The sequence below is a fragment of the Eulemur rufifrons genome, chromosome 18, assembly GCF_041146395.1.
Source record: "Eulemur rufifrons isolate Redbay chromosome 18, OSU_ERuf_1, whole genome shotgun sequence".
Taxonomy (NCBI): domain Eukaryota; kingdom Metazoa; phylum Chordata; class Mammalia; order Primates; family Lemuridae; genus Eulemur; species Eulemur rufifrons.
In genome coordinates, this window is record NC_091000.1 from 36,430,621 (window position 1) to 36,455,381 (window position 24,761).

Below are 24,761 nucleotides of genomic sequence, written 5' to 3' on the forward strand. Positions count from 1 at the left end.
CAAAATGTAAAAAACCACAGAATAATTTTTCTCGGCTAACACCCTGTAAGTTTTGGCCAGGCGTGGTGCTCACGCCTGTAATCCTAGCACTCTGGGAGGCTGAGGCGGGTGAATCGTTTGAGCTCAGAAGTTCGAGACCAGCCTGAGCAAGAGCGAGACCCCGTCTCTACTAAAAAAATATAAGGAAATTAGCTAGACAATTAAAAATATATATAGAAAAAAACTAGCTGGGCATGGTGGCGCATGCCTGTAGTCCCACTACTCAAGAGGCTGAGGCAGAAGGATTGCTTGAGCCCAGAAATTTGAGGTTGTTGTGAGCTAGGCTGATGCCACTGCACTCTACCCCGGGCAACAGAGTGAGACTCTGACTCAAAAAAAAAACACCCTGTAAGTTCCAATAAATTTGTCCAAACCTAAAAAAAAAAAAAAAAGAACAGAAATTAGATCTGCCCTCTTTTATTATTTTGATGACTTCCATTACTCTCTATCCCTGCCCCTGATCACTATACTCTTTAAATAAGGAGTTAGTTAAGGCCATCTCTATTCAAGCTAAGTCTTAACTTAAAATTTGGAGAAATTTTAATATTCTATCTTCTACATAAAAAATAAGAATGAAATACCTTCCCATTTTTCTTATTCTCCAATTTCAGTTATTCCCCCCAAATTAGTGCCATACACTTTCGTTAAAATATTTTCTCCTAATGGTCCTATCAGATTGGTCAAAACGGAGGGGGCGGGAATAGAGACAAATAATCAGTATGAGTGAGCAGGTGGGAAAATGGATGCTCTCTATCACTGTAAATTGGTGCCATATTTTCGGAGGACAATGTAGCAATAGAGATCAGACTTTAAAATCCACATTGCCCTTTCTTTAGGAATTCCATGTCAAAGCAATCGCATAAGTACACAAGAAGAGGTAAACATATATATGTATATTCTTCTATGTATATAATTGTATAATTTATAATAGGAAAAAATAAAGAAAACCTAAGTGTCCATCAACATGGGCATGATTTTAAAGTTATGCTACTTCTGAATGTGAAATGTTATGCAGCTATTCTAGAGAAAAGTCGTCAGAGGCCAGGCACAGTGGCTCCCACCTATAATCCCAGCACTTTGGGAGGCCAAGATGGGAGGACCACTTGAGGCTACGAGTTTGAGACCAGCCTGGGCAACATAGCAATACCTCATTTCTACAAAAAAGTAAAAAATTAACCGGGCACAGTGGTATGCGTCTATAGTACCAGCTACTCAGGAGGCTGAGGAGGAGGATCACCTGAGCCCAGGAATTTGATGTTATACCGAGCTGTGTGATGGTGCCACTGCACTCCAGCCTGGGCAAAAGAGCCAGACTCTGCTTCTCAAAAAAAAAAAAAAAAAAAAACGAAAGAGAGAGAGAGAGAAAAGTAATCAAGTCAGTATACACTGGCATGGAAGGATTTTGAATTAAAAAATTTAAGTTGCATATAGAATGGCATATAGAATAATTCACTTTTTGGGGGAATGTAAGTAAATAAAAAAATATATATATATATGCACAGATATGTATATATGGACCCCACACAAATACATATGGATAGGGAGAAAGAGAAGAAAAGACCAGGAAAGAGATCTGGAATGATGCTCACAAACAATACATGAGGGGCTAGAAGTGGAGAGTGTGAGGAAGGAAATTTTCTATTTTACTTCATACATTTCTCCACTGTTTAAATTTTTTCAGTAATTGTACAGAAAAATCCCAACCATATATTATACCCAGCAGACAGCAACAGAAGAGGGTGTCAGGCCTATTAATATTCTAATAATAACTATTAACTCTCAGATTTCTTTCCATCTGCCTGTTGGAGGGCAAGGGCATTCTGCTCCGGTCATGAGCGCACAAGCCTTAACACAAAGTCTCCCAGCATGGTTTTGTGAACCAAATTGAAAACCGTGGCCAAAAAAATAGCACAGTTTGGCTGGATAAATCTCCAGTTGAGGATCAGTCAACAAAGATCATTGTCTGAGGGATCCATTATTGTCTCAAGTTTCAGTGGCCCTGGCGGGGAGGGGGAGCACAGATGGCAGAACGCTCCTGAGAAGTCCCACTCCCCTCCTTCCCGCAACATTCACTGCCTTTCCACCACAATCTGCCTTTAGGATTAAATGATCTTTTACCAGACCTCAGGCACTACTTCCACGGTCTTCCTAACCTTATTATCACCAGTAACTGTATGCTCTCCATAATCTCAATTTTAAGCATCCTATCTTCCCAACCCATTTGTTACCTTTCTTGAACTCCTCAGAACAAGAATGCCAATTCCAAATTCAACCTCATTAGGATTAACAATCCATTGATTTTACATTTCCTTACTCTCTACACCCCCCTCATTTCTTACTTTCCTCCTTTCCAGCTTAAGTTCATGACTTATCATTATAATCACTCCCTTGCCCCTCCCCCTAATCATACCTACCTCAGAAAACCTCACCCTGGTTGTAGCCAACCCTCTGCCCTCCACATGCCTCTGCATGTTGCTGAACACCACTGGTGAACACAAAATGATGCCATTTCACTTTAAGTTCAAGTGCATCTTTTCAGCTGCCCAGCAGTCACACTATTACTTCCCTAGTCCACTCATCTCCCACACTCCCACATGGCTAGCGCACTTCTCCTTAAATCCTCCACACTTCCATTCCTATCCTCACTCTCAAAGGGTAATTTCTACATTTCACGGAGGAAACAGAAAAAAATAAGCAGATGACTTCTACCACCACATCTCTTACTAACTGGCACCTGTGCCCACATAGTTGCCTTTGTTCCTGCTGTATGAAAAATCATCTGTGCTCCAATCTAAGCTTCTTATCCCCTAACTAGTGAGTTAGGTTCTGTCCCCTGGCTCAAGGACACCACTTCAGCAATGCTCCTGCTTTCTTTCCTGTATTATCAATTTCCCCCTTTGCTGGATAATTCCATTAGCACATAAATAAGATGTAATTTCTCCCATCTTAAAACAAAACAACAAAACTAAAAAACTCTGTGTCACCCAGCCTCTTCTGGCCACTGTTTATCTGCTTTCCTTTACAGCATAACTACCGTTTCAATCTCAAATTGCACCCCTCTTACCTCCTCTTGGACCCATTCCATGAAGCTAAATACAGTGGTCAGTTCTCAGTCAACTATGGCATTTGGCAGCTGATCACACTCTCCTTGAAACATTTTCTCTACTTGGCTTACTACTCTCAGTTCTCAGCCTACCTCACTGCTATCCTCTCAGTCTCTCATTTGTTTATCTCATCTAAACTTAGGAAGGATTAATCCTCAGAATCCACAGTGGACTTTATTTATACTCACTCCTTAGGTGACCTTATCTCATCTCATGGCTTTAAATATTATTACGTGCTGATGACACCTCAATCTAGCCCAAGTTTGGGCTAATCCCCTAAGTTCCAGATTCATACATTCAACTGCCTACTGGACATCTCCAGCTGGACATCTGTCAAGCACCACAAACTTAGGCCTACAAATGAGCTCCTCCTCTCTCTCCAGAAACTTGCTCCTCCTACAGTATGTTCCACTGCAGCAAGTGGTGCTTCTACTCTTCTAATGGCTTAGGCCAAAAACCTTGGAGTCACCCTTGACTTCTTTCTTTCTCTCACATCCACATTCAATCTATCAGCAAATCTCATGGGCTCTTTCAAACTGCAACCAGAATCTGCCACTTTTTTTTTTTTTTTTTTTTTGAGACAGAGTCTCACTCTGCTGCCCGGGATAGAGTGAGGTGCCATGGAGTCAGCCTAGCTCACAACAACCTCAAACTCCTGGGCTTAAGCAATCCTCCTGCCTCAGCCTCCCGAATAGCTGGGACTACAGGCATGTGCCACCATGCCCGGCTAATTTTTTCTATATATTTTTGGCCAAGAATCTGCCACTTCTTACCACTTCTCTATAGCCCTGGTCTAAATCCACCATGACCTCCTGCCCAGATTATTACAACAGTTTTCTGCCTGGTTTCCCTGCTTCTATCCCTGACCATTATTAATTCAGTTGCCAGTGTGATTCATTTAAAACTTTAAGTCAGATCAAAATCTTCCCATTCCATGGAGAATAAAAACCAAAGTCTTCACAATCGACTATAAGAGTCTACATCATCTGGCCCCTGTTCCCTGTCTGACCTCATTTCTGATCTCTGGAGCCCCTCACTCACCCTCCTCTAGCCACAGTTTCTCAAATGTCCCAAGCACATCCCTGCTTCAGATGCTTTATACTGCTGTTCTCTATGCTTCAACCCCTCTTCCCTCAGTTATGCACCTGGCCCATTTCCTCTCTTACCTCAGGTCTCTGCTCAGAAATCACTTCAGTGATGTCTTCCCTGACCATACTATTTAAAAGTTATGCCCCACCCTGGCATCCCTATCTTCCTGATCCTGTTTTACTTTTCTCCACATCACCTATCATGATCTGACTTACAACTAGAATATAAGCTCTGTGAGGACAGGGGCTTTTTCTATGTTGTCACACCTCTATTCTAGCACAGTTCCTGGTGTGGGTACTGAAAAAATGATTGCTGGATGAATGAATGAAGTCTCCTGAACTTGGAAGGCTGCTGTAGCATGGAGGGAAAGATTCCGAAATGATGAATCAGAAGATCTGGGTTTGAATCTGATTACTATACTAGGAAATAGACATGATGCCCAGCTTGCTATTGAATAGTATAATTAGTTAAGTTATTTAACCTCCAAGGGCCTCGGTTTTCTCATCTATAAAATGGTAATAAAAACATGCTTTATTCACAGAGCCACTGTGTGAATAAAAATGTTATGCAAATGTAATACTGTCAGACTTATGTAACTGACCACATATGTTAAACTATTTTGAATTAATTTAACATTTCTATATAATAGTTTATTCTTAGATAATTTATTTACTCTGTGAATCAAAAGGACACCTTGGATTATAATAAATATTTTAAATTGTCTTTCCTTCTCTAGGGTTTATAATAGTTTATATGTAAATTATATATGTTAGTATCCTATAAACTTTAACTTTTGGGTGTTATGGCCAACATTATTTTTGCTTTCTATTCTGAGGTATTATCAATTCTCTTCTAAATAGGGGGAGATGAGACTTGTTGTCTTGAGATCTTTGATACTTTTATTTGGCTCTGGAATTGTCCTTCCCATAGGCACAGAAACACAAGCCAGGTTCCTCAGTTTACATAAAATGTCAAGAAAGTTCAAAGGGCATCTAAAGAATTGGATCTTACCAAAGCTCAGCTGGAAGCAGGTGGTTTTTGAAAGAGGAAGGAAGCATCTTCTCTAAGTTCTACTTTTGTTCAATTAAGTTAGTTTCTCTCTTCACAGAAATGACTTAATCATGATTTAAAAATGATGGTATCAGCATTTATTAAGAAGCAATATAAAAAACAAAGAATATTTCTCAGTCCTCTCCAAAACTGCTTATTATGTTAACCAATGTACTTTTTTACAACATTGTGAAAAACTCATTGAATTTATTGCCAAGGGGAAAAAATTATCTCCTGACTAAAGAGTATACTGCTTATTATCAGATGATATAAGCTACATAGCATACCTTTTTTTTTCAGAAAGCTTTAAGTTAATTCTCAATTGCAATTAATTATAATAATAATAACATCCTTGATTTTTGGAAGCATAGTCTTTCCCTTTTTTTCCCACAGGCCTTCTAACTCCATTCACTTTTATTATACCAATGATGTCCTCCTGTGCCAAAGAGAGGCAGAAAACTATAAGAGCTGTCTTCATCCCATCCGCACCCCCGGCCCCCACATCTTAGGCAGATATGTAAGATCTGTCTTTTGGAAAGTCTCTGGGGTGGTCATTAAGCCACTCTCTTGCTTCTAACTCCTTGGTACTTCCTTATTGTAAAAGAGCCAAGGGCATAGTCAATGGCAGATTCAACATGTTTCTTGATTGCTGAACTAAAAATAAGAAAATATTAATAGCGGTATAATGGAGGCAAAAGACAAATACATAGAGTGTGATGATAAATAAGGAATGCATAATTCAATTTTGAGATGATGAGATGTTTCCAGTGCCTTCAGGTTACAATGGGAAAATACAGGCCTTAAGCAGGAGGTGACTTACTTAAGGTAATACAGCTACACCCATGAAAACAACAGAATAGCACTGTGAGCTGAAAAGGAGAGGAGCTTTCCATGAAATGATAAACGATTTTAGATTAGATTTACAAAGGACTCATAGATTCCCAACTCTTTCTTTAGTAATGGGGATATTTTCTTACATAATTCAGTGCCATTATCACACTCATCAAGACTGACAATAAGGCCAGGCACAGGTGGCTCACATCTGTTTATCCCAGCAATTTGGACTTCAGGAGGCTGAGGCAGGAGAATTGCTTGAGGCCAGGAGTTCAAGACCAGCCTGGGCAACACAGCAAGACCCCATCTCCACAAAAAATTTAAAAATTAGCTAGGCATGGTGGCGTGTGCCTGTAGTCCCAGCTACTCAGGAGGCTGAGGCAGGAGGATCACTTGAGCCCAAGAGTTGGAGGTTATAGTGAGCCATGATTGTGCCACTACACTCCAGCGGGCAACATAGCAAGACCCTGTCTCTTAAAAAAAAAAAAAAAGATTAAGAATAAGTTGTTTTATCTGGGAACGACACCAATCGGATATCAGACTGAGGTGGGGGTGGGGGAGGGGATGGGTGTATGCCTGCACAATGAGTGCATTGCGCACCGTTTGGGAAACGGTAACGCTTGAAGGTGCTGACTCGGGAAGGGGGGTTGGGGAAGGGAGGGATATATACCTACATGATGGGTGCAACGCGCACTATCTGGGGATCAGACACGCCTGGAGCTCTGACTTGGGGGGAAAGGCGGTACATGGGCAATGTATGTAATCTGCAATTCTGTATCCCCCATAACAATAAGATGAAATAAAAAAAAAAAGAATAAGTTGGTTTATTAAATCAGGATCCAAACAAAGGCCATGCACACTTAGGTCTCTTAAGTTTCCTATAATCTAAGCAGTTTCTCTCCCTTTTAATCCTTATAACATTGACTCATGACGGAAACTGGATCAGCAACTTTACAAAATGTCCTATATTCTGGATTTGACTATTTACTTCCTTATGTTGTAATTTAACTTACTCCTTATCCCCTGTATTTGCTGTAAGAGAAAGTAGCTTTAGAGATTCAGGTTTCACTTTTTTGGACAAGAATACTGCATAGGAGCTACTGTGTGCTTCGTATTACATGACATCCAGAGGCATGTGTCTACGCCTTGTCCCACTTTTAGTGATGCTAAGATTGATCAGAGGCTTCAAATAAATGCTAACAGCCTAAGCCCTCCAACAACCTTCCGTCTAAGGCTTTCACCTGTCAATAATCATTCCCTGAATCAATTATTTCATGAGGAGCTGCAAGGGGTGATTTTCCTTTTCTCCCCCTTAAGTGCCTGTCATGCTCAGCCAGGAATCAGACAGGAGTGATTTTCTAATTCTACTAATCCAACCACGTTTATTAGCTGGGATTCTTCCCTTAACAACTAAGCCTAATTTGTTACTCTGAATTATAGTTTATACAGGAAAAACAGAATAACTATTTAATTCTTTCTTTTAACCTTCCTATTTAAAAGCAGGATAATTATTAATTTTTTCCTTATACCTTCCAATTTTCAGAATAAGGAACTGGTGCCTTAGTTATGTCTGATAAGAGTTTATCTCAAACTGAATTTCATAAACACCAAAACCAGAATATATTTTTACAAAACATTTAAACAAAAAGGAAAACAAGAGAATCTGTGCACAATCTAACTAATATATAAAGGGGATAAGTCAGCACTTCAGATTTGTCCAGTGACATAATAAAAATTCAAAGACGTGGGACAACCACAAGACCATCAGAGGGAAAGGAATGTTTGGTCAGATTTTTGGTCCTATTATAAGTCAACAGAAACACCTGTCCAAAGCTTTGGGATCTCTGCAGAATTAATATAAGCTAACTTTATTCCAATCATGACTTGAAGGCAAACCTCAAACAGAGGTCTGGCTTTTTATGAAACTATACTTAAATGAGTTAACCCAATAGTTGAAATTGCCTATGAATGCCATAAATTCATTGGAATACCCACATAGATGGTTGTGATTTGAATAAGAAATCTTTTTTCTTCAATGAAATGAGCAGGAGAAAACTGCACCCCTTCCCAACTGCCATTCCTCACCTCCACAGGCAGAAACCCAGACACCCTGCTCTCCCAGGACAGCAGGGGGCGCCTCAGGCCCCAGTTCCTCCCCTGGGTCCTGCAGCTGCACTTCTGAAATCTGGTCCTTTCAGTATCAGGCTGGGGTTTAAGATCAAAGGAGAGGAGGGGGTGAAGCAGAGGAGTCCATCTAGGAGGAGAAGCAGTCCTGCTGCCTTCTCTGGCTGCTCCCTAGCTGGGCTGTCCCTGGGAGCCTGAGGCCAGAAAGCAGGAAGTGCTGATCCTGAGGAGAGAGATATAGTCCCTGCTGGCAGTGCCCTCATGCTGTTCCTTCTGCTGGGTGAGCCCCTGGGGTAGGGTTGGGAGGGGAGAGGCAGAGGTTTTTGACTCAAGAAGGCATCATATAGAACAATATGACACTTCACCCAGGGGATGTTACTTGCGAACAGCTTGACCTGAGAAAGTCCTGAGAGGCTGCTATATATCCAGCAACGTTCCAATGCTCTTGGTTGGATATAGCAGTAAACAAAACAAAAATCCCTGTCTTTGTGGGACTTATAATCAATGCACATATTAAATGTAGACGTTATAAAGGATGTTAGAAAATAATAAATACTATGAAAGGGAAAAGGGCAACTAAAGTGCAGGAGCAGGAGGGGTGTTATAATTTTAAATAAGGTAGTCAGGGAAGGCCTCACTAAGAAGGGGTCATTTGAGCAGACTTGAAAGGGATGAGTAAGTTAGCTAAGAGGATCCAGGGAAAAAGTATTTCAAGCAGAGGGAACTAGAAGGGCAAACATTGTTCAATGATTTCAGGATTAAGCTTGTTCATTTATTTTTCTGGCCCACAGTGATTTAAAAGGGTATGCTAAGCCTAGCAAAAAGGTAACAGGTAGCAAAGAAGAAAGATACACAAATACTGCCAAATGCCAATCAAATTAAAGAAAACAGCACAAAAGTAAACAACTTACAAAACTGAAAAGTATCTGACGGCATGATTGTTTTTACAACCTAACACACATGATATTCCTAATTATGGCCTTGAAACATCAAGCAAAAGTTAAACTACATTCCGTGCATACTGGTAAAGAAGGCAGGTAAATATGTCTTATCAAGACTCACAGTAATGAGTAGAAGACGTTAGAAAATTTTGGCCTTTAATATCAATCTGGGAATTTTAAATATAATGGAAGCCTCTCTGTTATTAAATCTAGATATGAGATGTGCTATTATATATTACTGATACAGTTTGTCTTCCTAAGGGTTTTGTCTACACTCTTTTTCCAAAAAGAAAGATCTCCAATCAGGTGAGTGGTCTCTACTTGGGCCCAGGACTGCTAAGTGTGGAACTGGAACAGAATAGGGTATGGAGTCTAGGGAGGGCTCAGGTCCTAGGAATAGATGGGAATTTGATGATGATAATATGGGGACCAGAGAAATAGGAACTCAGATTGCCACATTTCCCTTTCTCCTCTTTTTCTAGAGTGTGGGCTACCTGTACACTCAAGTTGCATTGTGGGTGGCCAGGATGCTATTATGGGGCGCTGGCCTTCACAGGCCACCCTACACTTGCACGATAACTATGTCTGTGGAGGTTCCCTCATCAGTGAGATTTGGATACTGACAGCAGCACACTGCATACAAGCGTGAGTTCTACCTGGGATCTAACATGCAGGCAAGTTCTCAATAAATGCTTAAGTGACTTCATGAATGAACCAACAGACAAATGAAAGTAGTAAGATGAGCAAGGCAGAAGGAAACCCTAGGTAATACTGAACTCTTGACCAAGGAACTACTAGAGACAGGGTACAGAGGTGGGAAAATAAATGCTGGAGACAGGCCCTGTATTAGAAACTTTCTTATTTTTGCAAATCACTGTCTAAGTATTAGTCAGGGGATTTTGTCTTAAGCTTTTTTGGGTCACAAACACAATCTGACTCTATCTCAGAGCCAAAGCTGTGAGAGGAGCAACTTGTCATGTGGTGAGTAGCCCAATAGAGAGGCTGAAGTGGAACTAATATCTCCAGCCAACAGCTAGTGAAGACCCACAGCCTGCCAACATAAGTGAGTTTAGACACAGATCCTCCCCAAATCGAGGTTTGAGATGACTGCAGCCCACCTTGTTTGCAGCCACGTAAGAGACCTTGAGTCAGTGGCACCCACCTAGATTTCTGCCAAGATTTCCCACCTGTATATTCACTATTATATTTCCCTTTATATGTATGATCACAGTTATAATAGCTGCTTTAAAATCCTTATCTGCTAATTCCAAAATCTGAATTAACTCATAGTTATTCTCCACTGGTCGTTGCTTTTTCTCATGAGTAACATTTTCCAGTTAATCATGGGAAATATTTTCCTGTTTTGTTTTCTTTGTTTATTGTAATGTCTAGTAATTCTGGATTATATCCTAGACAATATCAGTGATATGGTATAGAGAACACGGATTGTTATGTTCCTCTAAAGAATGCCTATTTCCTGTTTCAACAGGCAGTCAACTTGGCTGACATCAAAATCCAAACTGGATTTCTCTTATGCAAGGCAGTAGCAGTTGTTTTAGTCTTAGGTGAGCTGCTTAGAGTCTAACTTGAATATGTGTATATAATTCAGGGTTCAGCCAGAGATCTGAGCAGCATTTACATGCAGAATTCCCAAATTTCCTCTCTGTGGTGCTCTTCCTTCTAGTACTTCTCCCTTCACTTTCCAACTGTTCTGATAGGACAAAATTCTATCCTCTGATATCTCAAGCCAGTAAGTTCCAGACACTATGTATGATGATGACCACGGTCTGCTTCAGAGAAAAACTATTTTTTAAAAAAAAGTATCATTCTTTTCTTCCAACCATTGACTCTGGTTTCTGCCTGCTATGGGCCACTCTCCACTGCCTACAGATAGTTGCCTTTTATGTTGTCCACAATTTATAACTGTTACATGAAGGAGAATTAGTCTGAGATAAATTACTACCATAAGAAATTTTTAAAACAGAAAGAGTCCTGAGAACAGCAGAATACTCTTTCTTCTTAAGTGTACATTGAGCCTCAATAAAGTAAAAAGGATTAAATCATACAAAGTATATTTTCCATCACAGCAGACTATTAGAAATGAATAATAAAGAGAAATATGAAAAATTCATATTTTCATATTTCAATAGACAAAGAAAAAGCATTTGACAAAATCCAACAACCCTTCACGATTAAAAAAAAACACTCAACAAACATGGAATAGAAGGGTATTTTCTCAATCTAATAAAGTACATGTATAAAAAACCCACAGCTAACATACTTAATGATAAAAGACTGAACAATTTCCCCCTAAGATCAGAAAAGTGACAAGGATGTCTACTCTCACCATTTCTATTCAATATTGTACTGGAGGTTCTAGCCAGGACAACTAAGCAAAAAAAAGAAAGAAGGGCATCCAGATTGAAAAGAAAGAAGTAAAACTATCTCTATTTACAGGTGACATGATCTCATATATAGAAAATCTGAAGGAATTCCACCTCACAAAAAAATTACAACTAATAAATACATTCAGCAAAGTTGACAGATATAGGAACAACATACAAAAAGTACCTATATTTTTATATGCTTGCAATAGATAATCCAAGGAGAAATTTACGAAAATAATACTCTATTTACAACAGTATGAAAAAGAATGAAATACTTAGGAATAAACTTAATACTATTTAAACAGTAGTAGTCTCCTGATGAATCTATAGATTCAACACAATCCATATCAAAATCCTAGCTGGTTTCTTTGAAGAAATTGACAATCTGATCCTAAAATTCATATGGAAATTCAAGGCGCCCAAAACAATCTTGAAAAAGAAAAACAAAGTTGAAGGACTCACACTTTTCTGATATCAAAACTTACTCTACAGCAACAGTAATCAAGACAGTGTGGTACTAGCATAAGGCAAGACATTAACAGATCAATGGAATAGGATTGAGAGTATAGAAATAAACCCTTATATTTATGATCAATTAATTTTAAACATTAGTTTCAAAACAATTCAATGAACAGAGAATAGTCATTTCAACAAACTGGATATCCATATCCAAAAGAATGAACTTGGGACCAGACACTGTGGCCAGACCTATAATCCAAGCACTTTGGGAAGCAGAGACAGAACGATCCCTTGGGGCAAGGAGTTAGAGACTAGCCTGGGAAATGGCAAGACCCCATCTCCACAAAAAATTTTTTTTAAAAATTAGCCAGATGTGGTGGTGTGTGCCTGTAGTCCCAGCTGCTCAGGAGGCTGAGGCAGGAGGATCGCTTGAGCCCAGGAGTTTGAGGTTGCAGTGAGCTATGATCACGTGACTGTACTCTAGCCCGGGCAACGAGGCAACAGAATGAGACCCTGTTTCAAAAGAAAAAAAAAAAAAAAGGAATGAACTTTGACCCCAGCCTCATCATTAAGACCTAAATATAACAGCTAAAACTATAACACTTTTACGAAAAAAAATAGGGGTAAATGTTTTTGACTTTGATTAGGCAACATTTTCTTAGATATAATAGTAAAAACATTAGCAACAAAAGAAAAAACAGATTAGAGTTCTTCAAAATTCAAAACTTTTATGTTTCAATGGTAGAAAGGTAGCCTATGAAACAGGAGAAAATATTTGCAAATCATATGTATGATAAGGGATCTGTATTTAGAATATATAAAGAACACTTGTAACTCAATAGTAAAAAGACAACACAATTTTTAAAAGGGCAAAAAATCTGAATAGACATTTCTCTAAAGAATATATACAAATGGTTCACAAACACATGAAAAAATGCTTAACATCAGTAGCCAGCAGGGAAAGGCAAATCAAAACCACAATGAAACACCTTCTAGAATGGTTATAATCAAGATGGATAACAAGAAAAATTGGCAAGGATACAGAAAAACTGGAACCTCCAAACACTGTAGGTGGGAATCCAAAATGGTGCAACCTCTTTGGAAAACTGTTTGGCAGTTCCTCAAAAGGTCTAATATAGCAGCAGTCCCCAACCTTTTTGGCACCGGGGACCAGTTTCTTGGAAGACAATTTTTCCACAGACCGGGGGTAGGGGATGGTTTGGGGATGATTCAAACACCTTACATTTATTGTGCAGTCAAACCTCTTTCCTAATGATAATCTGTATTTGCAGCCACTCCCCAGTACTAGCACCACCTCAGCTCCACCTCAGATCATCAGGCATTAGATTCTCATAAGAAGCACACAACTGAGATCTCTCGCATACGAAGTTTACAGTAGGGTTTTCACTCCTATGACAATCTAATGCCGATACTGATGATAGAAGGCAGAACTCAGGCAGTGATGCAAGCAATGAGGAGCAGCTATAAATACAGATGAAGCTTTGCTGGCTTGCAGTTCACCTCCTGTTATGCATCTCAGTTCCTAACAGGCCATGGACCAGTACCAGTCTGTGGCCAGGGGGTTGAGAACCACAGTAATATAGAGTTACCATACGATCCAGAAATTCCACTCTTAAGTATATACCAAAGAGATATCAAAATATGTCTATACTTTGCGTCTATAAATTTTGCGTCCAAAATATGTCTATAAAATGCATACATGAATGTTCATAGCATTATTTATAACAGCCAAAAATGGAAACAACCCAAATGTCCATCAGCTGATGGATGGACAAACACAATGTAGTACATCCATACATCCATACAATGGAATATAATTCAGCCATAAAAAGGAATTGAGTACTGATACAATACGGACGAACCTTGAAAAGAGTATGCTAAATGAAAGAAGCCAGACACAGAATGCCACAATTATATGAGTCCATGTATATGAAATGTCTAGAATAGGCAGATCCATACAAGCAGAGAGTATACTACTAGTTGGCCTAGGGCTGCAAGGATTGGGAAGAAACGGGGGTGTTTCTTTTGGGAGTGATGAAAATGTTCTAAAATGGGTTGTGATGATGGCTGCGCAACATGGAAAATACACTAAAAACCATTTAATTATATGTTGTAAGTGCGTGAGTTGTATAGTATGTGACTCATATCTCAGTGAAACTGTTACAAAAAAAGAAACGAGATTGAGAGTCATACTACCAACTACTATCATTATCATTTTATATGTAAGAACGATTATTTTAACACTAAAAAAAGGCAGTAAGAACCTAAAAACAGAAAAATAAGGGCAGGTCATTCAATTGAATAAATTTAGCTTTAGTGAAAAACTCATGACATTAATTTTATTTCTCTTTTTTATCACAGATGAATATTTTGAAATTACTAATATATTTCACTTTGTGCCCATGGGTTGCAGCAAAGGCTTCTTACCTGGTCTATATTTCTCATCTCTTCTACTATCTTAAACTTTCCTTGTAACCTACGCTCTACCACTCAACCTGTAACAAGGAGGCTAACAAATGCACATATGTAGTTTAGCTATGTATTTTTCTGAAATTTTTACTTTTTAAAAGTAAAATGTGACCTACTACCAACAATGGATTAATGCTATGGTCTCAAGAGCTGAGGTCTTGGGTTTCAACAATCTCTGGACCTATCCAGGTGGTTTAATGTCATTTCTATAATAAAGTGCTTTAAAAGTTTAGAACAAGGAATAGATGATATCTCATGCTTCCTTTATTAAACATTCATTCATGTGACTTATCCTATTCCCGTCTATGCCTAGGCTGCTAGGATCTCAGAACTAAGTTTTACACCAATTCTAGTCCTTATCTTTATCCTGGATTTTCTGGTATAATTCCATTCATACCCCTTTAAGTCATCATTTATTTCTCATTTGAATGAACTTAAATCTTACCGCACCTGTGTCTTTTATGGTAAGTAAACTTTAAAAAACAATTTTTTTGATAAATAAATACATTTAATAGAAAATGAGGGTAGATTTGGAAACTGAAAATTCTTGCTAACCCTTAACTCTCCCAGGTTAGTGATATCCGGACTGCCACTATACCCTCCTGACTGGCATTCCCATGTCCTTTCTTATGCCTTACACCTACACCCAACTCCATTTCTACAGCATTCAGGTTACTGTTTTAAAAATAAAAATATTTTTTATACCTCTCCCCTTTTCTCCTGCCTCGACTACTTCAAAGGCATCCTGTTGCTCATAGAGTAAGAACCAAATTCCTTAACATGACGTACAAAGCCCTGCACAATCTGACCCCAGCCTACCTGTTCAGCCTCATCTGGCAGCACTCCACCTTACTCTCTATGCTAAAACCTTCTCAAATGCTTCAAGAGCCCTCTCAGCACCAGACCTTTGCATATGCTGTGCCCTCTCCCCTGCTGCCCTTGCCTAGTTAATTCTTACTGCGCCTTCAGCTCTCAGTCTACCCTTCGCCTCCTCGAGGAAGCTATCCTTGTCTCTCCTGACCAGAACAGATCCTCCCTACATATATTCTCATAGCACTATGGAGCCTTCCTCTATAGAACTCAACATAGCTATAATTTAACATTCATTTATATAGTTGTCTAATTAATGTATGCCTGTCTTATCAAAATGTAAGGTCCATGAAGATAAGAATTTTTGTTTTTACCTACCACTATATCCTAGTCTCAATACATATTTGTTCAATAAATGAATAATTAACATCCAAGTAACTTATTTGTCCCTCAACTGTACTGTGAGAACCTGAGTGTTCTTTTCACTGAACCTGACACAATGTTTTGCACAAAGTAGGTTTTCAAGTTAAATAAAAGGATGAAGGATGGAAAGGATGCTCCAATGCAATTCTCTTCCTCAGTCCTCTCCAGCCATAAGCAACAAAGGAGAGAAAAGATTACACAAAGTAATTCATTAAAGGGTTTCTCAGAATGTTTAGCTAGAACTCAAGCTAAAGAGGCTCTGGAATGACACAGATGGCAAAGCAAAATGGTAGCTGAGAGAGAACAAGAGAGAGAAAGGAGGGACAAGACAGGAAAACAAAGGAGAAACGACACACTACAATTAAGAACTAGAGATGAACAAAGTGGAAGAAAGAGGACATGAGTGTGTGAGCCAGGATGACACAGCATGAGGACATAAAGATTAAGAAAGCCAACATATTACTTCCTATCATTGGCCTAGATTTTTAGTTCAATATGGGAAGAAGCAACTGTTCCACAGCATAAGATATGGAAAAATTTTTCTCATGAACCAGGAGTTGAAACTTGAAGCTTTTGGAGGAACCAGCCCATGCAAGTAGAAAGAAGGAGATATCAAGAGAAGAGGATCATATGATCTCACTATCCTGGTCACTACTGGTTGGATGTACCAGGCATGGGCACCTGACATAAAAATTGCCCCAGGAGTGGTAGGGCAATTAGCCCAGCATCTTACCCCACAGAAGCACTCAATACTGGATGAGGTGATAGCCCCTCCTCTGGGGAAATCTAAATGCAAATAATATAGCACATCTATGTACATCCAACATTATTAAGTGCCCATCCTGTAACGGGCACCATTCTAGGCATGGAGGACACAACAGTACATATAACACCAAGCTGGCCTTTCAGGAATTTACATTCCAGTGAGGGAGAGACAATAACCAGACCCAAAAGAAATGCATGTGATAATGTCATATACAGAAAGTCTGATCAAAAAAAAAAAAAAAACAGAAGGAGTACATAAGAGTGTCAGGGTAGGGGATTCCTCCTTAGGTAGGGTTGTCAGGGAAGCTTCTCTGAGGAGGTGACATTTGATAAAGGCCTCAATAAAGGAGGGAAGCAGGAAAATATCTGGGAAAGTACATTCCAAGGTGAGAGAAGAACAACTACAAAGGTTCCGAGGTGGGAGCATGCTAGGTGCGTGTGAGGAAGAGTAGGCAGGTCGATGTGTCTGGAATACTATGAGCAAAGGGGAGAAAGGTAGAAACTGAGATGAGAAAGAAAGAGAGCAGAGACCAGGCCCTGCAGAGCCTTCTAGGCCTCTGTGAGGACTCTGAATTTTAGTCTCAGTGAGATGAGAAGCCATTGGAGGACTGAGAGCAGGGAAATGGTGAAAGAACAGAAGAGTAGAGAATCCCACACCACCGCTCATGGGAATATGCAGAGGCCAGGAGGGGGCTATTATTTTAAGCCACTAAATCTGTGGTTAATTTATTACAACAATAATAAGAAACTAATACAGACATGTTAGATTTGAGAGGCCTATAAGATATCCACGTAGAGATGCTGAGTAAGCAGTCTTTAGTGCAGAAGAGAGGGCAGGAGTAGCGAAATAAAATCAGAAGAATCTGTTTGAATTATGGACCCTCTTCTCCACATCACCCTAATACTACACCCCAAAAAGTACTCATGCACATTTACAACATTTTTTCATATAATTTCAAGATGTCCAAGAATTCACTATATTCATAGAACTACCACAATATTATAAGTAATCACAAAGGAACCTGTTCTAATCCTGACACTAAGATTGCTGTCTCCCTACGGAGGAAAGCAAATAACGTTTCACTCAAGAACATTTAAAAAAAAAAAATCCTTTCCTCCACTTCTATTTATTAAAAAGAAAAAATCAAAATATCACAGAAATACCTAACATAGAAAGTTCAAATCCCCCATGTAACTGCAATGTTCCTTACTATTACCCTCTACCCTCTTTCCTCATCCTTAAGGATTTGTTTTGGTCAATATGCCACCGATTCCTTTTTAAATGTTTAAAACCTTGCTTTTGTAAAAAAATTAACCTTTATTTTTAAAATTAGTTTATGATAACAGAAAGCTGTGGTTGCAACAACTGCAAAGCTTCTGCGTTCAGAGAGTTTATTAATTTGATTAATAAGTCCATATTACTAGGCTAGATAAAAATAAAGGACAGGAGTTGGTTGATCAAAGAAATTTGTGCTGATAAATTTAAATAATGAAAACATTTTGGTCTTAAAAAATTAAAATCACTGAAGCATCTTCAAAGGCAAGTATTTGGATTTTAGGAGAAATCTCCTATCCCCCTATGAGCTCAATGAAGCTATTTTTATTTGTGAAGCAGAGGGCTAACATGAAAGACCTTAAGGAGACAGTACCACAAACAAGAAGAAAAAAATGCACTCATGTTTCACATTCTTTTGTCTGGAGACTGCTGAGTTAGCGTCATACAAGGAAAAATATGTTAACCCATTTAAAGGGGCCAAATAAGCAATTACTTCTAAAATGGGCACATTTTAAACTTCTAAAAACAGGTTGCAGAGAAAGTAAAATGAAACCAGTGTCAACCTAGCTTTCTTTAGGGCCCAGTGGTTACCATTTGGCTTAGCCAAAACCATTCCAAGAAGGAACAATCTATTGAGCATAAGGATGGGAGCATCCTGCATTGCACTATATTCAATACTATACACAATCAGCTTTGCACAGTATTTTTTAATCAAGTATTTGAGTCTCTACAAGTGAAAAAAACATCTAGGAAATATCGAGTTTATAAAGTATGCTCTAAAAAATTTCTAGACGATTATATTTTTACAGCCATGTAAGCTTAGCATAACAGGACAAAACTCGGACTACCCAGAAAAAAGTAAAGGGAATAAAAGCTATATGGCCATGTTTAGAAATTTGAGCTCTAAGGGGAAGATACAAAGTACAAGTCACTGAAATGTTTTAATGCAGGGGAGTGACATATCAGTTTGCATTTTAGAAAAATCACTTTGGTGGTTATTTAGAGGGTGGATCAGAGAACTCAGGAGACTGAATGGCAAGTAACAAGACTGTTGCAAATGGCAAGAGGTTCCTGGATGAAGATGGTGGCAGCGAAGATGGAGAGAAGAGGACAGACCAAGAACTACACAGGAGATGGATGCAAAAGAATCTGGTAACTGACTGATTATATATAGGTAATCATGGTGAGGGAGAAAGTTACATACTTCACCCAGCTTTCTGGCTTAGGCAACTTGAGTGATGTCATTCAATGAGATACGGTACTTTAGAAGGGAAATAGTTGAGAAGTGAGAAATTTAAGTAAAAGGACATCAAGATTCTACAAAAAAAGAAATCAAAATGCACATAATATTCTTAAACTGCCATCAAATAAGTCGAGAGAACAAGAATATATTCCAAAAGCTCACTGGTTATTTATTATTATATTTGTAAGAAGTTTATTAAAAATAACACACAAAGAATTCCAAAACCAAGTTTTTGCCATGAGTTTCAGTCTTCTCCAACTAGCAAACCTTTAAGGAGGCTGTGGTAGATGATATTGTTCCCAGTGACTCACTTCCCTCTCTGTAAAAGGATTATCCATCCACTCAAGGTATCAGGTACCCTGCAGGAGCTCCCGCAGAAGGATGATATTTCCCTGTATCATTAATATTAGAATAGGCAAAGAAATTTGAATGGAAGTGATATATGCCACTTCTGAGCAGAAGTTTTAAACACTGGCACATGGTTTGTCCATTGTTCTTTTTCCCAGATAGGGATTGCTCCTTTAGCCAGGATCCCACAATGAATACCACAGGTGAGGCTGAACTAAAGCTCACCAGTTGAATATAATTGTCATAAGACACTGAGCTCTACCGGTTGTTTGTAACTGCAGCATTAACAACAAAATATGACAAGTACAGATGTCTAACAAATAATAATGTGTTTTCTGTCTTCAAGTCAAATTTTCTGGTGATTTCCTAAGAAGCAACCTGATGAAAAAAAATAGTTGGCCCAAGTATCCCAAAACTAGAATAAAGAATTTTGATCCTGAAAGGAAGCTTGACAGGAGTCAGCAAACTTTTTCTGTGAAGGGCTAGATAACAAATATTTTAGGCTTGTGGGCCACATGGATTCTGCTGCAACTCTGCAAATATAGGACAAAAGCAGCTATAGAAAATAAAACTTTATTTACAAAAACAGTCAGTGAGCCTGGGCACTGAGTCTAAATTCTTCATAATGTCAATGAAGAATCTCAAGAGATTAAATCAAGGTCATACAGCTGGCTAGTGGGAGGCTGAACATTAGAATGCATGCCTCCTGGCCAGGTGTGGTGGCTCACACCTGTAATACTAGAAAGCAGGAGGATCACTTGAAGCCAAGAATTTGAGACCAGTCAAGGTAACATAGCAAGATTCCATCTCTACAAAAAATAAAACAATTAGCCGGGCATGGTGGCATGCACCTGTAGTCCTAGCTACTCAGGAAGCTAAAGCAGAAGGATCGCTTGAGCCCAGGAGTTTGAGGTTGCAGTGAACTATGATCACACCACTGTACTACTCTAGCCTGGGTAACAGAGCAAGACACTGTCTCAAAAAAAAAAAAAAAAAGAATGCACGTCTCCTCGTGGATCTAGTCCTCTAGAATAGGTTCTGTTGGGTCACAAGATGAAGATGAAATACACATGAAAAATAAAGCAGAGAATGCTAAGGATAGGTTTTGATTATGTAAAACAGCTTTCAACAGTTTAGTTAAAAATGAGGATTTGCTTTTCAAGTGATTACAGCTTTCATGAAAACAAGTGAATGTCATAAGACTAAGAGGTGAACAAATGATAAATTAGCTAGTGTTCTGAAAACTGATCTTCAGAGGAAACACAATTATATACTCCTTCCTACCATCACTTCCTCAAAGAGTTTATCAATATCAACAGGGCAGCATTTGCTATGATCATTATAGTAACTCATCTTAGGGATAAATAGGTTTTAAAAATACCATAACATGAGCAACAAATACACTAGACCAGTAGGCAATTATTTTTCATGGTATTTTTAATTTGTTTTTCATTCTTTTAATTTTGAAAGTAATATTACATCATTAAATATGAAATCTCTGATTTTGAATCAAAAGTTTAGTTTATTATATCTCAAACAAGAAGCAGTACAATTAATCAAAGTATGCATCCAAACTATCAGCACAGTTTTGCCATCTTAACAGTAGCTTATGCCAGCTGCAAAGAAACCTGGAGAGTGAGTAGCAATTAAATCACCAAAGGCATCTTCCACAGCTTGTTGAGAATTGAATATTTTTCCTCGCAAGAAGTGGTCCAAAGCCTGGAAGAGTGGTAGTCAGTTGGTGCAAGTTCTGGTTAGAATACAGTGGATTGCAAGAGAGTTTCCAAGTCCAGCCTCTGTAGTTTGAGCAGCCTTGTTTGTGCAACGTGTAGTCGAGCGTTATCTTGCAAGAGGATTGGCCTGTCTCTATTGACCAATCCTTGGCGGCTTAATCTCAAGCATCCTCCTCATTTCATGCAGTTGGTTGCAGTGGACATTCGTTGTAATCAGCTGACCAGGTTTCATGAAGCTGTAGTGGATAATACCAGCGCTGGACCACCAAACAGACATCATTAGCTTTTTGGGGTGAATATTCATTTTTGGACTGTGTTTTGGCATTTCATCTTTATCCAACCATTGTGCTCAACCGCTTGCAATTGTCACAAAGAATCCATTTTTCGTCACACATAACAATACAATATAGAAATGGTTCGCCTACAGCAAAGAAGTGCAAACTTCAAGATTTCTCTTCTGACGCTCACTTAATTCACACAGAATCCATCTATCCAGCTTCTTTACCTTGCCCATTTGTTTTGAATGGTCCAATATTGTTGGAATAGTAACAGCAAACCTTGCTGCTAATTCACACATTCACACGTAGGTTGAGATGGATTCGCTTCCACTACAGCTTTCAGCTCATCATTATCCACCTTGGTCTCTGGTCGCCCTCGTGGCACATTTTCAAGATTAAAATCACCAGAATGGAACTTCTCAAACCATCAACATACTGTGCGTTCATTAGCCACATATTTTCCCAAACACTTCGTTGATATTTCAAGCTGTCTGCACAGCATTGGTTCTATGACAGAACTCATATTCGAAAATAACATGAATTTTTGACTTATCCATGGTTTCACAAAAATTTCCCTAAAAAAATTTGGAAGATAATCACAAGCCAAACTGTGCATTTGAAAGAATGAGAATGTACCTTCACAATAAACACAAAACAAGAAGTGCCAAAGTGAAATGTCAGAGATATCAACTGTCCAACTTAGTAACTTAAGGAAATTGGACATTTCATACTTAATAACCTAAGCTAAACTCATTGGAAGAAACTCAAACAATACAGAATTATAAAATGACAACTTCCAAGCCCTCCTCAATTTCACTCTCCATATTATTTTTGAACATGACAAATTTGTTAAGAACAGTGCAGAAAAGCTACTTCCTCTGAGCCAATCTAACAAGAAAGAGGAATATGGGGTTTGCCTGGACAGATATCGCTTGGAAATCATGTTTTGAACGATAACAAATGGGTTTTAGGTTGTCTGTAGCCTGGAATGGAGAAAAGCAAGTTGTCTGTGCAGATTTTTGAATGAGGGGTCTTGAGCCCAGCACTGTAACCAGCAAAGTAAGGCTCCTTTTTATAGAAATACCTTGAAAAAATGCTACATTAGAAAGCAGAAAAACTGCAAAAATGGATAAGAATATCCCTACCTTTTGGTATTTTTGTTGTTGAAACCTTGGGCCTATATGCTCACAAAAAAGACTGATGATCTTAATCAGTTTTTTTTTTTTTTTAAAGGCATATTTGGGACTGAGTGTGGTGGTTCACATCTGTAATCCCAGCCCTTTGAGAGACCAAGGCAGAAGGATTGCTTGAGGCCAGAAGTTTGAGATCAGCCTAGGCCACTTAGCAAGACCCTGTCTTTACAAAAATGAGAAAAATTAGCTGGGCAAGGTGGCATGCACCTGTAGCCCCAACTTACTCAGTAGGCTGAAGTGGGAGTATCACTTAAGCCCAGGAGTTCGAGGCTGCAGTGAGCTATGACGAGGCCACTACACTCTGGCCTGGGCAACAGAGTGAGACCTTGATGTATCTCAGTGACATCAGCAAAAATGGTAGCAAAAGGAACTCCAAAAGCCCATGCTTCCATAAAAGCAATAAAAAACTGGCAGGAAAAACTTTTTCATAATTCTAGAAACTAAACGAAAGCTTGTTGCAACCAGTGAAACAATCCAGAAAAATGAGACTATCCCTATAGTCCCAGCTACTCAGGAGGCTCAGGAAAAGGGATCGCTTGAGCCCAGGAGTTTGATCTTGCATCAAGCTACGATGATGCCACTGCACTCTAGCCCAGGCAACAAAGCGAGACCCTGCCAAAAAAAAAAAAAGAGAGAGAGGAATAAAATGTAAATTAAAACCACAATATAATATCACTGCACATCAGTTAGAATGGGTAAAAACAAACAAACAAAAACGAACAAGAAAAACCTGGCAACATCAAGTGCTGGTGAGAATGTGGAGCAATGAGAACTCTCACACATTGCTGGTGATAACGTAAAATGGGATAACCACTCTGGAAAACAATTTGGAAGTTTCTTATAAACATATACTTATTACCACCTAGCAAACTGGTATCTAGGTATCCAAACAAGAGAAATAATTTGTTTACACAAAAACCTGTACATGAATGTTTATAACAGCTTATTCACCAAAAACAATCTAAATATCCTTCATCAGGAAAATGCATAAACAAACTGGTACATTCATATAACAGAATACTACTCAGCAGTAAAATAAATGAATCTCCAAGGTATTGTGCTGAGTGAAAAAACCCAGTCTCAAAGTTTATACACTTTATGATTTGATTTCTATAATATTCTGGAAAAAGCAAAACGGTAGAGACAGAGAACAAACAGATCAGTGGTTGCCAGTCTTAGGGGTGTCCAAAGGGTTTGACTACAAGGGGCAGCACTGAGAATTTCAGGGTGACAGATTATTTTGTATCATGACCATGGTAGTAGTCACAAGAATCTATACATGTAATAAAACTCAGAGAATTGTTCACCAAAAACAAGTCAATTTTACTGCATGTAAATTTAAAAATAAAGGAGCAAGAGATGGCAGGGGTTCAAGTCCCAGATGCACTTCTTTTTACTGTATTTTTCTCATCTTAAAAACAGGATCATAAAAGAGCCTGTTCCAGGGTTGTAAATGAATTCCTGATATTAAGCACCAAATAAATGACTGATAAGTGTTTTACTCAGATATACTTAAAAATGGTACTTTTCAGCGAGGCGCGGTGGCTCACGCCTGTAATCCTAGCCCTCTGGGAAGCTGAGGCGGGAGGATCGCTCGAGGTCAGGAGTTCAAGACCAGCCTGAGCAAGAGCGAGACCGTCTCTATTAAAAAAAAAAAAAAATAGAAATTAGCCAGACAACTAAAAAAAATATATAGAAAAAATTAGCTAGGCACGGTGGCGCATGCCTGTAGTCCCAGCTACTCGCGAGGCTGAGACAGGAGGATCGCTTGAGCCCAGGAGTTTGAGGTTGCTGTGAGCTAGGCTGACGCGACCGCACTCTAGCCTGGGCAACACAGTGAGGCTTTGTCTCAAAAAAAAAAAAAAAAGGTACTTTTCTTTAAAAGTCAACTATAGAAGAAAGCTAGAGATTCAATCAAAAGAGAAAAAAATTAAAGAATATTGAAATTAAAACCCTTAATTCTTCATTAACTTCATTAAACATTCATTGGAAACCTAAGAGGCTACTGTCCCCAACTCCCCTGGGCGTCGTCCGGTACCGGTCCGTGGCCTGTGAGGAACCCGCCACACATCGCCGCCTGAGCTTTCCCCCATCCCCCCACCCCTCCCCTCCCTGTCCGGGGAAAATTGTCTTCCATGAAACTCAGGGACAAGGCCACACAGCAGGAGGTGAGTG

The 24,761-nt window shown here is 39.0% G+C and overlaps 1 protein-coding gene across 4 annotated transcripts in view; it reads right to left on the minus strand.

Annotated features, from left to right (window-relative positions):
* SH3D19 (SH3 domain containing 19) overlaps positions 1 to 24,761 on the minus strand; it is a 147,885-nt gene that overhangs the window by 108,138 nt on the left and 14,986 nt on the right. The window lies entirely within an intron of this gene.